The 14,871-nt window shown below is 41.3% G+C and overlaps 1 protein-coding gene across 3 annotated transcripts in view; it reads left to right on the top strand.

Moving 5' to 3' along the window:
* The window catches only part of Egfr (epidermal growth factor receptor), a 196,663-nt gene that overhangs the window by 55,714 nt on the left and 126,078 nt on the right, over positions 1 to 14,871 (top strand). The gene's annotated exons all lie outside the window — the stretch shown is intronic.

Here is a 14,871-nt window from a genome sequence, read left to right on the forward strand (position 1 = left end):
TTTATAATAAATAATAGCTTTTTGAAGTTTTCATATGGCATACCTTCCTTAAATCCTGAATGAAAAAAGAATTCTTGGGATGGGAATATGGCCTAGTGGCAAGAGTGCTTGCCTCATATACATGAAGCCCTGGATTCGATTCCTCAGCACCACATATATAGAAAAGGCCAGAAGTGGCACTGTAGCTCAAGTGGCAGAGTGCTAGCCTTGAGCAAAAAGAAGCCAGGGACAGTGCTCAGGCCTTGAGTCCAAGCCCCAGGACTGGCAAAAAAAAAAAAAGAAAAGAAAATAGAATTCTTGCTGGGTGTTAGGATCTCAAACATGAAATCCATGCTACTTAGGAGGATGAGATCTGAGGATCCTGGATCGAAAGCAGCCTGGGCAGGAAAGTCTGAGAGAGTCTTATCTCTAACCCCCACCCTCACCCCCAAAATCAGAAGTAGAGATGTGGCTCAAAGTGATAGAGTTCTTCTTGAGCAAATAAAGCTCAGGGAATGTACCTAGGCCCTGAACCTCATGACCAACCAAAACTAAACTAAACTAAAATAAAATAAAGAATTCTTTTCATAATTGAATGAATCAGCAGAAATGGTTACCAAATGTCAAGTGTATTTCAAGTATAACTGAGTATATCTTAAGTATGCATAGTCCCAGTAAGCACTGTGTTTTCACACTTGGATGATTAAATTTTTTTAGGACACTGTTTGCACCTAGAAACACATCTATTGTCAAGAGAAAGAGTTTCCTTCTTTTGTTATCCTGTGCATTGATTTGCACACACACATGCTCACACACACAATTTCATCTCATTTATATGTATGAGTCTATCAGTGTTCACTGCACACACACAAAAAACTGCTTAATGTATACTCCTTTCTTCCCCTAGTGAAGTCTCACTCCAAAGCAAATAATTATTTTTCTTTCATTGTCATTAGTGGAGCATATAGCTCATTCCCTTTTGAACAAGGGTTATCTGTATGTACCTCCTCCCCCCACACTAGATGCAATGCCTATCAGAGTTCTGAGCAAACTGATCTGCATTTTACACCTCCATAATGCTGTCACTCCATTATTGTCCTGTAGGTTTCTGATAACATGATGAATAAAACAATAAAAATGTGAGGGATTATCAACCCATGGCCTGAGCCATCCTCTGCTTCAGCATTTGAAAACTGAGGTCACTGCTTTGGTAGGACACAGAAAAGCAGAATGGAAGTTACCCAAAATCCACTTTGGTGCCAATGTAAACTAATAACTTTGAAAATACAGGGCAACTATGTATGAAAACATCCTACAAGATCTCAGGAGATTTAGGAGATTTAGGAAGTGTGGTATAACAGAAAGAAATTGAAAGATTGGTTCTGAGCAAAGCATAATACATGTATGTCTGAAATACCATAGCAAAACCTCTTAGTGAAATTAATACACACTAAAAAAAAGAATGGTAGAAAAGTAAAACAGGAAATATGGTAGGTGTTTACCTACCTAGGTGAATGAAAATGAATATGGACTACATCATTTGTTTGCATGCATGAAAAGAGAACAAGGAAAGCTGTTGTGATTATTTTAAGAAGACAAAACGGGATAGGAGAACATAATAGAAGGGGTAAAGTTGATTGGGATACATGTGTGGAAATGTCTCTGCTACAATCCATTAGTTGCTAATAAAATGTAAGATTCCAAAAGTGGTATTTGGGTCAGCCTTCATTGTTGGTTAATCCAGGTAAAGTGTGGGAGTTGGGGTCATAATTTTCTGTAGTAGATTTGTGTCAAGCCTATAATTTCAAGCACAGAGGAACTCTTGATCATCATTTTTTGTAAGATTTGAGGGGAAAATATCTTGAAGCTGTGAAATTATTTTCTTCTGTGGCTAAAATAGTAGCTAACTAAATAGTTAATGTACTATCAATTGTAGAACTTTTATCTCCCTAAATGTTTCATTGTAGTCTTGTCATTTGCATTGAAAGTTAAATAAAAACTGTTCTATCTTTGTTTCTCTGTCTGGTAAGACTATGCCTGTGTAGTGTGTTTGTCTGCAAAACCTCACACTTTCTCATTTAATTTCTTCCCAAATGATTTTGATGTGACTAAATGACAGAAATGTGTTCTCCTCAGTGAAATCGACACAGGGAAATCAGGGAAAGAGCGGCTGTTCATACACTAGAAGATGCAGACCTGGCAGAAAATTGGAAAATACGCAAGTACAAGAGTGCCAAGGTTCCTCGGGAGAGGCCAGCAGTAGTCTGCTGGGCTGCAGAAACTCTGGTGCTGGAGTTGGGCAAATGCTCCTAGGGAAAGTTCCCAGAAGTGAGTGACTTTCCCAGCGCAGGCCTGGTTTTTCTTTCACCCTATGGCAGTTGCAAAAAACGGATGTTGTAGCCTGACCTGGAACTGGAGAGTGGGTCTGAGACGCCATGCTGCCTCTGTTTTGTTTAGGTAGTAAAGCTTTGCTCAACTGTACTGTTCCTCCAGTTAAGCACTATCTCCACGAACCAGTGACACTGTGGGTGTGGAAGGGGGAGGAGACAGACCAGGCCTCTTAGGATAAAGTACACCAGGGGCCAGGAACAGTCCAGAATAATGTGTGTGAATGGCTGTGTTCTTTGTGGCTAGGTAGAAACTTTGGAGTGTTTATCCTGCCCCGATTTGTGATGTTATTCTACCCTTGGATTTTTTTTTTTAACTTTCTGAATGTGGGTATGTGGGAAAGAAGGGAAAACAGGGTGAGAACTGTGGGAATGAGGGCTGCTCACCCTCTCCTCAGTATTCATAGTTTCCCCCATATGACAAAGCTCAAAAGTTCCTTCTTTTTTATTTTATTCTTTTTTATTATCAAACTGAATTACAGAGAGGTTACAGTTTCATACATTAGGCATTGGATACATTTCTTGTACTGTTACCTCCTCCCTCATTCCCCCCTCCCGCTTTTCCTTCCCCCCCCCCATGAGTTGTTCAGTTGTTCAGTTCATTTACACCAAACAGTTTTGCAAGTATTGCTTTTGTAGTTGTTTGTCTTTTTTTACCCTGTGTCTCTCAATTTTGATATTCCCTTCCAATTTTCTAGTTCTAATACCAGTATACCCGGTTTCCAATATACTCAGAGAAGATACAGAGATAGTGTAGGTACAACCACAGGAAGCAAAAGTTCCTTCTTTACTGCCAAACTAAAGGCTATAGTACTGTGTCCAGAGGCATCAAGACCACTTAGGGAAAAAAATATGCTTTTTCACTTTTCTTTTCTTTTTTTTCTTTTTTTGCCAATCTTGGGGCTTGGACTCAGGACCTAAGCACTGCCCCTGCTTTCTTTTGCTTAAGGCTAGCACTCTACCTCTTGAGCCTCAGTGCCACTTCCAGCTTTTTCTGTTTATGTGGTGCTGAGGAATCCAACCCAGGGCTTCATGCATGCAAGGCAAGCACTGTACCACTAAGCCATATTCCCAGCCCCCACTTTACTTTTCTTATTGGTAGAGAATACATACTGGTTATACTCACTCAAATAATACTTAGGGAAACAGAGGCTCACTTCCTAATTCTCCTTCAGATTGGACACTCTGTGGAAATGAGTGAGTCTTTTCTCACATATAATACATTCTGTCAGTTGGGGAACCACAGACACAGTGTAGTATAGTTGATGACTGTGATGGATTAAGTAACTTCCACTCCAGGCTAGTGAGAGGGGACATGTCAATCTTGGTAAAAGCTTATATTCTTCAGGAGTTCTTAACCTGGTGCTGTGCTTGGAAGAGCCAAGGGATTTTGATGAGATGGGATTCAGGGGCCCAACACAAAGTATCTGGATGGCATATACAGTTCCACCTCCTGCTTCTTCTCTGTAGAGCAGTCAAGAAGAGAGAATGAGAACTATACTTCTTTATTTATTAGCCATACACCTGTCCAGTGTATGCATGTTTCTGGGATAGATTATGGTAGGACCAGCCTCCTGCCCTTCATCACCCCAAGATCCCAGAAGTGCACTTATGTCACTGTTTTCAAAGGATGAAGAGAAGGTGGAATCATCTTTCTGAGAGGCCACATGTGTAGGTATGCATTTCTGTTAAAGACAGGGACCATGATCCCCAGGATTTAGGGGTAGGAGGGGGGAAAAGCATCCCTTAGAGGACCTTCAGATGAGAGGCAAGGAGAGGAGGTAGAGTGTGGGAGGATGAGTCAGAGTTACTGGAAGAAGTATTCTAGATAGGCTTGGCTTATGCAGATGACATAAGGGTTTTTAACTGTTGAAAATGAAAGGAACTTGAGTGGAACTGTGTGTGTGTGTGTGTGTGTGTGTGTGTGTGTGTGTGTTGAATGTGGGAAAAATTATTTACAAAAAGAAACTGGAGATGTTCAGAGTATACATTCTATTTGTTCCTTTCATATCATGTTTGGTTCCCTTCCCCCCACCCCCCGCATCACTTTTCCCCCATTAGTTTTTCTCTTCAGGATCAGAATTCAAGAGAGAGCTGAGGCAGGCAATGGATCTTGTTTGCCATTTACATTGTAATATTTTGCTAGCACAGACTTTATTAAGAAGTGTTGATTTTAAAAATATTGCACTAGGCCAAATGCCAGTAGTTCATACTTGTAATTCTAACTACATAGGAGAATGAGATCTGAGGATCCTGTTTTGAAGCCATCCCATGCAAGAAAGGCCATGAGGCTCTTATCTCCAATTAATCACCAGAGAACTAGAAGTGGTGCTCAAAATGGTAGAGTGCTAGCCTTAATCAAAAGAGCTCAGGGATAGCACCCCAGCCCCAAGCCCCATGACTGATCAAAAGAAGAAAAAAAAGAATAGAGGTTTATTCATCTTGGGGTTCCAGAGACTGGGAGGCAAGGTCAAAACCTGCTTCTAGGGAGGGCCTTTTACTGGTAGGAAGTGTGGAAGAGCCCTATGATATCACATAGAAAGAGGGGCCAGTCCAAGAGAGAAACCAACTGGCTTGTATCACTCTCAAGATAACCTATTAGCCCATTAATCCATTAATATACCATCAACTCATTAGTGAAGGCCTAATCACCTTTTAAATGACCCACCTGGACCTACCCTTTAGGATTTCACAGTGGGGATTTAATTTCAACATGATTTTGATCCATTTAAACTATACTGGGAACTGCATATTGTTTATCCTGATCACAGATTCTATTAGTGCATAGAATGGAATGCTAGACTGTACTAAAAAAGAAAGAAACGCTGTCACTTGTGACAATGTGGATGAACCTGAGGCCATTATAACTGAAGTAATCCAGGTGCAGAAAGATAAGAACTATCTAATTTTACTTGTATGTGGAACTTAAAATGTATATAAATATGCATTTATATATTAATATATAGTTCTATATATATTTATACATGCATATATAGTTCTATACATTTATGTGTGTGCATATATATACATATGTGTATATATACATATATATATATGACATTACAGAAGCAGACAGTGGAAGGATGGTTACCAGGGCCTTTAGGCAGAGGAAGGGATATAGCACTGAGATATTTTCTCAGGACACAAAATTTTAGTTCAACAGGAGAACAGGGTTTAAGAAATCTTCACTACATCATGGTTAATAACAAGATGTTGTATATTCCAATTACCACTAGAGTCTATGAGCTCTTTACTCCTCCAAAGTGTAAAGGTATGTGAGGTAATGGCTATGTTAATTAGCTGGATTTAACAATTCCAAAGTTTATGTACACATATTCAAAACCTCAGGTTCTATGCCATAAATGTATACAGTATCTGGTTACTTAAAAATAAAATAAGATAAAAGAAATGGCAGTCACTAAAACATCCACCTGATAAGAACAGACATGGGCCAGTCATCCAAACTCCACTAGGCCCCAGGAGTCAGCCAGTGACATCAATCATTTATCAGGAGGCTGAGTGCCCTCATAATGACCAAGCTCCTGCGTCACCACCTACACTAGAACAGCCTTGAAATATGTGCAGTGAAAGATGGATCATTCAGCCCTGAGTTGTAAATGCCTAAGAAGTCCACATGGTTGCCACATGTGTGCTATGAGACATTTCCACAGGTAGCACATTCACTCGTGGACAAACAACAGCAATTTTGTTGAATAGAAAGCGTTTTGCCATGTACTTTTGTCAGGGTTCTGTGCGATAGGGAGTGGAAATGATTAACCAGGCAGTTATTGATTGTGGACTTCTGGCAGCAAAGCAATACAATCTTTTGATATAGTCTGCACCCAGAGACCTATTCACGAGATGCTGGATTGTGTGAACATTCTCCTTCCTCATCCACTGCCAGCTGCCGGAGACTGCTGTGCTGAGAGCGAGGTGTGAGTCTTCTGGATTATTCATACTGTTGAAAGGATGAAAGCTTGTCTATGATTGCTCTACCTTTCCTGTGTGCAGGAGAGTACTGCTGACTCCAGACAAAGACCAGGACCTAAAGTGTGATACAGCCACACAGGAGCCCAAGACCCTGGAGCTGGCCTGTCCTCTGAAATCTATGATCTTGCAGAGGTGGAAACAGTGCTGAATTCTTCCCCCTAGATGTTGCCATTAGCAACATACAACTCCCACTTTTCCCTAGGAAGCAGGCAGTATGAATTACCCACTGGCCCTGAACTAAAAGATTCTGCATAACTCCTTGGCCTACTCAGAGGAGAGTGGGCCAAGACATCAATTGGAAGTAGTACTCCTTTAAAAACAAATGACAGCTTTGTTCCTCTCTAGAACAGTTTATTAATGTTGTTCTAGCTTATTCTATAAGAGATTCTGGAGTTAGTTATAGGCTCCTGAAGTTGGCAGTGTAAAGGTTCTAGCTTAATGGCTTTCAAATATTTGTTAAGGCTTATCAATAAAAGAAATGTATTTTAATACCCTGACATAACTCATATAGCCCCATGTAAGGTTTCACTGCATAATCCTGCCTCCAGTATGGCATTCTGATGTCATTTATTTTCTTTTATTCAATTTTATTTACTTTTCTCTTTGTTATGCTGACTGGTTTGTACCTACTGTAATCATTTTCCAACACACTGTGGGGTCAAGACTCACAGCTTGAAATCTCAGTCTAGTGCTTTCCTTCCTTGCTACATAGCAGGCCACAGAAGCCACAGTAGATGTGTAATTAACCCAAGCTAACAGAGTGGCAGTCCATATAAGAAAATTTTCTGGGTATTGGTGGCTCATGCCTGTAATCCTATTGACTCAGGAAGCTGAGATTTGAGAATCTTGGTTCAAAGCCAGCTGGGGCAGGAAAGTCCATGAGACTCTTATCTCCAATTAACCACCAGAAAACTGAAAGTGAAACTGTTGCTCAAAATGGTAGAGCACTAGCCTTGAGCACAAAAGCTCAGACACAGTGCCTAAGCCCTGAGTTCAAGCCCTATGACTGACAAAAAAGTAAAAGTGAGATATGTAAAGGAGCTTGGATATTTCTTACTTATGTTATTTGATTGTTTAAGTAATTATACAAAAAGATTTTAATTCAACATGTCAGTTTGTAAGTGGAATGTGTCTTGATCAGTGATTTTCTCCCCCATTTATCCCGGCCCCACCCTTCTCAGATTGTTGAGTCCATTTTCACATATGTACACTGAATATTATAACTATATTCATCCACCACATCTGCCTCCCTCCTCTTAATCCCAACCTCTCTCCAGCAAACATGTTTCAGCTTCCTTGTATTCATGTGGTAAAACTGTCAGTAACTTTAGTTTTTCTGGATGTCTCAATTAGTAGAAAGGAGTTTTTGAATCTCAAACATCCATAGAAAATATATAACCTTAGGATTTTTCTTTTTCCTCTTCTGCATGCCATTTTTCATAAACATCTTTGTTTTCTTTTTGTTTCCTTCTATAATTTATCCAGAAATAGTTTCTTTAAAATAAATAATTACACACACACACACACACACACACACACACACACACACACACCATGAAGTATTGTAGCCATAAAGAAAAGAGAAAGGGGATAGAACTGGAGATTAACATGCTTGAACAACATAAGCCAACCTCAAAAAGCCAACTACCATATGTTAACCTAAAATGATGAATATAATGGAATTAGGATATTGATAATATGACATGAATGTAAAAGAAGGTCTGTTGGAAGATCTGAAGGCAGGGAGGAGGAGGAAGGATACTGAGCTGAGGATTAAAGGAGGTTATACAAAGTACGTTATGTGGGGCTGGGAGTATGGCCTAGTGGCAAGAGTGCTTGCCTCTTATACATGAAGCCCTGAGTTCGATTCCCCAGCACCACATATATAGAAAATGGCCAGAAGTGGCGCTGTGGCTCAAGTGGCAGAGTGCTAGCCTTGAGCAAAAAGAAGCCAGGGACAGTGCTCAGGCCCTGAGTCCAAGGCCCAGGACTGGCAAAAAAAAAAACAAACAAACCCACAAAGTACGTTATGTAAACATGCATATATACATGAAAACAGTTCAGTAAACCTAATATTTGAAAATAGGAGGAAGAGAGGAGTCTTGAAATATAATGGAGGAGTAGACTTGTTGAAAATATACTGTATGTATTTACAGAATTATCAGTTCATTTCTGCAATTATTAATGATTGTTAATGTAAAAATTAGTTTTAAGAAAGAAGAAAATGATTAAAAAAATGAACTCATCTGGTGGCTCTTAAATTAATGCTTAGCTGTAGAAACACTCACAAGAGCAAAGAAGTATAGATTGCTGCTGCAAGTATTTGCTAAGACTGAAACAAGGATGTTTTTCTTCCTGTTTCCTAAGGATTGTTTCCAAGATTTTATTTTTCTCATCCTGTGACTGCCATTCCCTCAACATGCAACATAGACCACTTGACCCTGGACATCAGGTTCTCAACTCCACTGAACCTCTCTTAGGATTCTTCTTGGAACCTGGGCTCAGGGCCACCATAGTGTTTCATTCATTGAGGCTGGTATAACTAGTTACAACAACATCAGAAATTTATTATCTGACAGCTCTGGACCCCGTAAGTCCAAAATCAAAGCACCAGTGGGGCCACGTTTTCTCAGAGGCCTGTGGGGTAGGATCCTTCCAGATTTTCCAGTTGCTAGTTCTCAGACTTACAGATGCATTAGACCTTGCTCCGCCTTCCGTGTACTGGCCTTCCCCTCCTTCTCTTGGTGTCTGCCTGTCTCCATGTCCTCATATGGCATTCTCTCTGCCTATCTGTGTCCAGAGCTCTCCTTAGAAAGACACTAGTTACCAAGTCCACTTTAATCTAATATGACATCATTATTCCTTAACTGTATCTTCAAAGACCCTTGTTGCAAATAAGATATCAGAGGCTAGGACTTCGATGAATCTTATGGAAACAATTCGTCGCATAACACTTAAAAAACATATGTACTCCTTCGTGGAGACTTTTATTTGAGTAGTATTAACCAAGGCAAGGTCTCTAGCGTTTCTCAATAAACAGCCTGAAACTGATTTCTAACAAGATTTAAAGTATCAGGCTTTCTTCCTTTAGCAGTTTCTAGAACAGACAACAGATCAATTTTGACCTCCAGAAAGGACTTTTTTTGGTATGCTCCCTGTGACACCCTCTATAACCGGCCTCCCACAGTCCAGAGAGCCCATAACAGATGCATTCCTTTATGGCAACTATCTAGACCCCTCTGATGGATACCATCTTGACTGAATGCATTGTGAGAAAAGTCTCAAGTGTGCCAAACAGAGGCTATAATTGTGATATGCTCTCATCTGGAGCTTTTGGCTGTCCTCCAAGCTCCTTCGAGTTTTCTTTGGTAGAATCTAAAGGCTGTACAATTGAGGGCTGGCTCACTAAGTAAAGTTCACAGCATGTCCAGTTGCCTCTTCATGATCAACAGGGGCATATCTCCCTCCCTCCTCTCAGAGATGCTCAGTCCATTGTTGATGTGCTTTCACTTAATCAAGTCAGGCCCAGCTAGGATAATTTCCTTTCTCATGAACTCAAAACCAACCAATTTAGGACCTTCATTATACTTGCAAAACTTTAGCTTTTTGATATCACCTAATTATAGGAGTAGTATCTATCATGCATTTGGGTCACGTTGGATTATGAGATAAAAGATATAAAGCTTGAAAAGCTTCTGTGGATTAGAAGTTAGTTCCAACATTTCACTGAGCAGAGATTTCTGCAGCGATTTCTAGAGCATGGGGAAGGCACTTGGGCAAAGTTTTAGTAACAAGTGAAGATGAACTGGAGATATTTACTAAAGGGCTTTATGTGTCAGTTTTCCATCACTATTGTGCCATATCTGAAAAAAATCCATTTAAAGGAGGAAAGATTTGTTTGTTACTATTATTCTTGTTGTACAAAGGAATTTCAACTCAATATGTCATTTTATGAGAACAATGCATCTTGATCAGTGTCATCTCTTTCATCATTCTCCCCCATCTGTCCCAGCCCCATCCATCCCCTCAATTTTCCCTTTTCACATATCTACACTTGATATTATGATTGCATTATACCATCCTTCCTCTCTTCATTCATCTACCTCCCTCCCCTTGACCTTACAGCCCCACCCATACAATATCAAAGGGAGGGAAGGTTTATTTTGGCTTATAATGCGATAGTTCTCAGTCCATGGTTGGTTGAGTCCTTGTCAAAGAAGTATATCACATCATGATGGGAGCATGTTAGCGCCCTGGAAACCAAGGGAGAAAACTGAATGGATCAGGGGGTCTCAATCTTCTTTTCAAAGGCACATCTCCAATGACATAACTCTCTCTCACTAGGCCTCATTTCCAATAATAACCTACACTTCCCAAGAGCACCACAGGTCGCCAGTAGGATTTTAGCTATTTAAGATCCAAACTTCAATGGGTTCTAGAAGTTATCTTCAGGTATCTGGAGGAGTCCTTTTGGGAAAGGGAATTTGAGGTATTGGTTTTTGACCTTCTGGAGAGAAATGGTGAGCCCTCCTTAGGTACCCATCCAGCCTTCTGGTGCCCATTCGCTGCTCTCTCTCTAGGGTCTCCAGTAGCATCACATGTCTAACACCAGAGGAACCTACTCCCATGCCCTTCAGCAGCCAGGCACAATGTGAATAGTCAATAGAGAATACCCAGGAAAAAGGCACAGTTTCATTGGAATGATTCATTAGAAAGAGGCTCAAATCTCTGGAATGTATCACCTTCCTTGCCTATGTCTCTCAACCATCAAATAGGGCATGGGAATCCCCCAGAGATGTTCAGCACCTAAATAGACAGTAGTTATCCTACCTAGAATAAAACCATTTCCATAGGCATTTTATACTTAAAGAATGTTAAGGGTATCCATCAAATTGATATTGTTAACAACCATATCATTAGTTGTATGGTGCTTACAGTATTAGGCAGCTGTGCCCTTTCTACTGCACTGGTGTAAATCCTTTGAATTTTGCAAAATCTCAGTGTCATTCCCAGTATTCTTTAGTTTCTCTCTATGCATCTGTCTTTTCCAGGGATTGAGCATGGAGGAATGGAAGACTTATTGACTCTGGGGTTAAATTAACACTGGCTGCTTTCAAATGGCTGGTCTGCTATGCATTTTCTGATCTCTTGACATTCTTTCTGTCTTACCAGTATAGTTTTGTTATCTACTAATGAGGATTTTATTTCTTAAGAGTATTCCTGAACCTCTCTGTACATCAGTTTGATAATAAAAATTTGAAAAAAAGAGTATTTCTGAAAATCTAATAATATAAAGGATGATGCACATGGTCTGTGCAACATAGTCATATTTCTCCTTTCTGAAAATTATTGCTGAAATACCTGGATAAGAATCCTTGAACACAAAGCCAGACACTGGTGGCTCCCACCTGCAATCTTAAGATCTGAGGATCCTAGTTCAAAGCCAGCCTTGGCAGAAAAGTCCATGAGACTCTTCTCCAATTAACCACACACACACACACACAAAGTACAGTGGTGTCTTGATCAGAAAAGTAAGTGACAGTGGTTAGGCTGAAAATTCAAGCCTAGTACTGGCACAAAAAAGAAAAACAGTTTTTTGAACCTTAAACATTTACAATTACAGTGGTTTGGGGCTACACATTTAAATCAGAAATGTGTGAGAATCAGGGCAGAGGAGTACCCAACTTTCAATGGGTGTGTCCTATCTGCTGGCACACGCTGTGCCAACCAACTAATTCTCACCTTAGCTATTTTCGAAAATAAGGAAATAGGGCATAATAATGTCCCTAACTGAGAAACTGACAGAAGTAGATTTTGAGCTCTTGTACATTTGTTCTGTGTGTCAGCCACTAATCAAACTACTCTGTGTTTGTCACAGCCATGATTTAGACAGGATCACTCTTCCCGACCCCAATTTTCTAGCAGACATTCTTTGGCTCAAACATAGTTTAAATTACTTAACAGCATTATAGTAGGTATGATCGGTCACATGCTTTCTGTGTATCAGGCAGGCCCTGTGCAAGGTATTGTTTTAATGAATTCTCTAATTTCTGCATCACCTCACATTTTCCCACTGAGTAGCTCCACTTGTTTATTTACTTGTGTGTGTGCATGCATGCCAGTACTGGGACTTGAACTTCAGGGACTGAGTACTGTTCCTCAGCTTGTTTACCTAAATGTGGCACTCTTCCACTTGAGCCACATCTCTTCTTTCAGCTTTTTGGTGGTTAATTGGAGATTAGAGTCTCACGTACTTTCTTGTCTAGACTATTTTCAACCTGTGATCCTCAGAGCTCAGCCTCCTAAATAGCAAGGATTACAGACAGGAGCCAGTAGCACCTGCCTACAATATCTCTATTTTTAATAGAGAAGAAAATGAGGCCCCCATAAATCAAATGATTTGATCTCTTCACAAAGCTGTTCAGGGTGGAATGAGGGAATTGCCTTCCAACCCAGAGTGAGTCTTATACTTTCTAAGTAAGGATTTAAGCTGGAAACCAAAAAGTCTGTGAGATTATTTTGCTTACATTGAAGGGGGGGGGGAAGGGAACATTGAAGAGATATATCATTTGAATCTGGGAAAAAGTGAAGCTGTGGCTTTTCTGTGGAGCCAATGCTTTCCTGGCAGCACCTTGGAATCAACCCAACTATAGCAAAGTTTTCTGTTTTAGTATGGCGGCAGGATGACTTTTTTTCTTCGTCTTCTTTTTTTTTCCATTCTTTTATGACTCTGCCTTGGCTCTCCTTTGCTTTGCTCATTTTATGCTCTGCTCACATGGGCTTCTGTGCTGCTGGACTCCAGCTCGGGAGTGACCCCCAGGCCAGCAGGCACGTCTCCCTGGTTGGACCTTCCTGAGAGGCAGAGTGAAAGGTGTGGCAGGGGGCAGCTGAGTAGTGGCTGCAGCTTTTCCTAGTGAGCAAGACCAATGGCAATGAGGAAGCCAGGGTTTGGAGTTCTCTCTCTCTTTTATTTGCCCTTTCAAAGCCTTCCATCCCTGCTGGGACCCTGCCCCCATACACAGCCTGGCTCTCTCTACTTCTCACCCAAGCCTGAATGATTTACACACAATGCTATCCTAATATTTCTCTTCTCCCCAGATGGGAAATGAGAAAGCCAGGCCATTCAGGAAGTCATCCAGAGTTATAATGGCCCATTATCTAACGGTCAGAGTTTACTTAGGCTTTCACTACTTCCACTGCCCACTTGAGACAAGGGAAAACATCCCTCCTCCACCCCTGCCCCCAGCCACCGAAGCGCTGTCCAGAGCCAGCTGCAGCCCGGCCAGCAGTGCTGCCCAGCTCAGATCTGAGTCCTGGCCAGGACACAAGCAGCAGGCAGCCTCCATGCCCCTTCACCACAGCAGTATCCTAGAGTCCTTTTCCAAAGTTTCTCAACTTTTTAAAGCCCACAATCTATCTGAGCCTAGGCTCACTGTCGCTTTAATTAACCCAGCATTTCATCCAGGCGCTGGTGGCTCAGGCCTATGATCCGAGTTTCTCAGGAGGCTGAAATCTGAGGATCACGGTTCAAAGCCAGCACTGACAGGAAGGTCCATGAGACCCTCATTTCCATATAACAACCTAAAACAATGCATTTCTCAGAGAATTCAGCAATGACATCAACAAGGGTGCTTGCTGAAAATGTGGGTTCTTAGCCCCCCAGCACCCCTCCCCCACCATGTGTATTTCAACCATCATTCTGTCTACCACAGAATAGGAGCTGTGCTTTTATCAAAGTGGTCTTACACTGCAGAGCGTTTAAAATACATGGGAAAATGTGTTTCATTGGTTCTACTGTTTATCCACAAAACCAAACTTGAAAGGCAAAATAAGGAGGCTACATTTCTCCCTTGTCCTCTACAATGCCAAAGGTCTGAAATCTCCAGCAGTCTATCAGGGTTTGAACACCTATTGGTTTGCTTTGGATGTTTGGCACTACTGAGAATTGAACTCAGGGCCCCTGCACTTCATAGGCAGGTTCTCTACCACTTGAGCTATACTTCTAATCCTTTGAACACCCATTTAAACCCAGCCTGTCAGACACATTCTTACCCAATCTGTGACCAGGGGTCCATAGTGTAGGCTGAAGGAAGCTGTGTGAAGCAGAATCTAGTGAGCAAAGCCTCCCCTTCCTTCTCTTTCATGTCCTTTTTGTGTCCAGTGCCACAGAAAGGGACTGATAGGAGTAAAACTGGACCTTCTTAATCCTTTAACCAAAGGAGGAAAAAGATGCTTGTATTGGGAGCCAATTTAGAAGTACCAGCAGAGCTAGAGATGGGCATAGCATTTCATTCCTCAAATCCTCATTGAATTCAGAATCACCACTCTCCCACACCCTCTGTGGTACCCATTTTTCTCCTCCACAAACCTAAGCCACATAGAAAGGAACAGGAAGCCCAGCCTTCAAGAGCCTGAGAACAAATCTTGGCTATCCCACATTTCTTTTCAGTAGGCTTGTAACGGGAAGGTAGGATAGGCTCAGGGGAGCCCCCCCCCCCCCCCCCCACCGCCCGGC

This window comes from Perognathus longimembris, chromosome 2 (genome assembly GCF_023159225.1).
Source record: "Perognathus longimembris pacificus isolate PPM17 chromosome 2, ASM2315922v1, whole genome shotgun sequence".
NCBI classification, from domain to species: Eukaryota; Metazoa; Chordata; class Mammalia; order Rodentia; family Heteromyidae; genus Perognathus; species Perognathus longimembris.